The 3633-nt window shown below is 38.6% G+C and overlaps 1 pseudogene; it reads right to left on the bottom strand.

Moving 5' to 3' along the window:
* Positions 1 to 2583: 2583 nt before the first annotated feature.
* On the bottom strand, positions 2584 to 2683 carry LOC127089287 (uncharacterized; annotated as a pseudogene).
* Between the last annotated feature and the right edge of the window lie 950 nt (positions 2684 to 3633).

Here is a 3633-nt window from a genome sequence, read left to right as displayed (position 1 = left end):
TTCAATCATTCAACCACTCCTTGTTGTGATTGCGTTACAATGTTCCTTTGGATTATTCTGTGTGTTGGAGGTGAATGTTCCTCCTTATTGGTCATCCAAATGTTTAGTTATATGTCTTACTTGTGTTTCAATATTCCTGATTGAAGCATTCATATTTTTCTGGTTTACTGATAACACGAAATTATATCATATTTTAGGACTTAATTCCATTAAATTCTATGACTATTTATTTCGGTTTACTGCATTTTATGAGATATTACGTGGTATTTTCTTCCTATTTGTCTCAGGTAGTCTATTTTGAAGAACAAGTGAAAATGGAAGAAAAGGAGGTGCAAAAAGGAGAGAAAAGGAACCAAATGCCAAAGCCCAGCCCAAAGCGCACAAGTCACCAATGTTGTGCCTGTGACGGACGTCACAGGGTACGTGACGAGCGTCACGTAAAGCAGCCTTGTGACAGACGTCACACATGGTGTGACGAGCGTCACACCGTTCCACTACTTTTTTGGCGCAAGTAACGCCCTCAGAAGACTTGAAGAGACGTTGAGGAGTTTGTGTCCTATATCCACGCCGTGCATTTAGCCACGTTGAAGACGTTGGGAAAGGAAAAGCAGTTGCCAGCACCAATATAAATAGCTACTTCTAAAACCTAAAAGGGTTCCTCGGTTTTTCCACGCTCACATTGCCGAAACTTTGCCAATTTTCTTTCTTTTTACGCTTTTGCTTATTTTTCTTTTCCAGCAACTTAACATTGTTTATTTATTTCTTTTGCAAGTTCTACATTCTTTTTCCCTTGCAATTTACCTTTCCCTTTTTAGCATTTAGATATTTTTCGCATAGTAGTTTCTACACCGGAAACTATTGTGCAACTTTTTATCGGATCTAACCTTACGTTAGATTCTAGTTTTATTTCCTTGGTTTAATTTATTGTTTAATTGAAGAATCGAAGAACAAATCCTACCGGCTTGTGGTGGAGTGTTCAAGACTATTGTATTACGCATTCAGGTTCTTTAATCATTATTTAATATTTTGTTTTATTATTTATCTATATTATCTGCCTGGAATGAGTCTGTTTATGCATGATATGTATTCTTGTTTATTTAGCATGTCTGGCTAATTCGCCTAGATATCGGTATGTAAAGTAAGCAGAATAAGGGATCAAGACTGAGTCGGTCTATTTAAACTTAAAATTGAAATCAATCTTTTTACGGTCTCAACTTACAGGTTTAATAACAAGATTTTTTTTACAAAAGTAAAGGACATAAAGAAGTTAAAATCAATAGAGCGAGAGTTTGAGGTTTTAACTGGACAGTGTAAGTTAGGCATTAATTCTAGATCAGGGCGAGAGCAAGTTTTAGAGTTAATTAAATTCTGACCTTTTCCAAAAAGTATTTTTAAAGATTGAATGTGAGGACGAGAGTTAAGCATTTGGATTTAATTGTATAACCTAAGTCAACAGAGCGAGAGTTTGAGATAAGGGTGTTTAAAACGGTCAGTGTTTTCTTAAAAAGAGTTTCTGCAACTTTATTGCTTTCAAAATATGGTTTTTGACTTAATTATAAGTGACAGCTACATTAATATAAAATCATGGTTTATTCAACAGAGCGAGAGTTTGAGATAAAACCTTTAACCAATAAAGTTAACTGAAACGATTTATTTTAAAACCAAGAAACCGACAAAGACTTGATTCCCTAGTTTTGACGAACTACATACCGACATCCGTTTTATTAATATTTAATCTAGATCTTAGTTTAGCTCTTAGTTTTTACCCAAACAATCAAACATTTTTCACCTTAGCTTTACGTAGTAACCTTAGATAACGGTATATCGATTCATAAGTCCCTGTGGGATCGATATCTTTTAAAACTACGCGATAGAACTGTGCACTTGCAGTTTGTATCCCATTCTCGACTCACACAGTCGAGCGATCAAGTTTTTGGCGCCGTTGTCGGGGACTTTTATTTAATCGATATCGTAACTCTTCCGTTACGCTGTAGAGACTAAGGTTTCTCTTTCTTCTATTCTTTCTTTCGTTGATTTGTATGCCACGCACTCGCTCACAAGGCGAACCGCTCTATTTACGAATCAACGATATCGAGCTATATCTCCGAGTCTTACGACGAATTCGGGAATATCGTGCTGCAAACAATCTCCCTCCTATAGACTTTCCTGATCTCAAAGATCTTCCTTCTTTAACCGAGATGGCAGAACCAGCTCGTGCTCTTAGAGATTACGCCGCTCCATCGCAAGATGAACCGCATTCAAGTATTGCTCCGCCCGCAATCGAAGCAAACAACTTCGAACTTAAACCTTCGCTGTTGCAGGCTGTGCAACAGAACCAATTCTCTGGAAATCTTACCGAAGATCCAAACCTTCATTTATCCGTATTTGTTCAATACGCTGATACTGTTAAAGCTAATGGTGTCACTTCAGAGGCAATTCGACTTCGTCTTTTTCCTTTCTCATTAAGAGATAGCGCTAGAAGATGGCTTCAATCTCTTCCTTCCAACTCAGTCACCACATGGAACGAGTTGAAGAAAGTTTTTCTTGCCCGATATTTTCCGCCAAGCAAAACAGCTATGTTAAGAGCCCAGATAAACGGATTTAAACAGAAAGACAACGAGTCTCTTTTCGAAGCATGGGAAAGATACAAAGACATGATGAGACTTTGCCCACACCATGGTTTGGAAGACTGGTTAGTAATTCACACATTTTATAATGGTCTCCTATACAACACCAGGTTAACAATAGACGCCGCTGCAGGTGGTGCACTAATGAACAAACCTTATGCTGATGCTTACCAGCTTATCGAGAGCATGGCCCAAAACCACTATCAGTGGGGAACCGAACGAACAACGGTGGAAAAACCTCAAACGAAAACTGGCATGTACGAGATAAGTAACCTTGATCACGTTAATGCAAAAGTGGATGCTTTGGTCCAGAAAATTGAAAGTTTAAACGTATCACCTCCATCCGCCGTGGTTGCTATAACTCAGAATTGCGAGGTCATTGGAATCCAAGGCCACACTCCTACGGACTGTCAACTTTTGACTGGAATCCAAGCAGAGCAAGTAAACTATGCTCAAGGAAGCCCTTATTCGAATACCTATAACCCAAATTGGAAGAACCATCCAAACTTTTCATATAAGAGTAATAATGCTTTATACGCACCTGGACAGTCTCCAAATCAAGCCCCATCTATACCTCCGGGATATCAGAAACCGAATCCATCCATGCCTAACAATAATACCCCTAGAAAATCCAACTTGGAAATCATGATGGAAAACTTTATAGCTTCCCAACAACAAACCAATAAAGATTTCTTAAACCAGAACATACACACTGGCGAACAACTTAAACAACTAGCAAGCAAAGTAGATGCCTTGGCTACCCATAACAAAATGCTGGAAACACAAATATCTCAAGTAGCTCAACAACAAGCACCTACTGCTGCACCAACTGGTACATTCCCTAGACAGCCCCAACCTAATCCGAGAAGCCAAGCTCATGCAATTATATTAAGAAGTGGAACGGAAGTGGAAGGACCGTCTGATCCAAGGATAGAAAACCAAAACCCTAAGAAATCAACTGAGGAAAGTGAACCTAAGGAAAAGGAAGAGAGAAATAAGGAAACCC

Source organism: Lathyrus oleraceus, chromosome 5 (assembly GCF_024323335.1).
Source record: "Lathyrus oleraceus cultivar Zhongwan6 chromosome 5, CAAS_Psat_ZW6_1.0, whole genome shotgun sequence".
Classification (NCBI taxonomy): Eukaryota; Viridiplantae; Streptophyta; class Magnoliopsida; order Fabales; family Fabaceae; genus Lathyrus; species Lathyrus oleraceus.
This window is presented reverse-complemented; position numbering and strand designations above follow the sequence as displayed.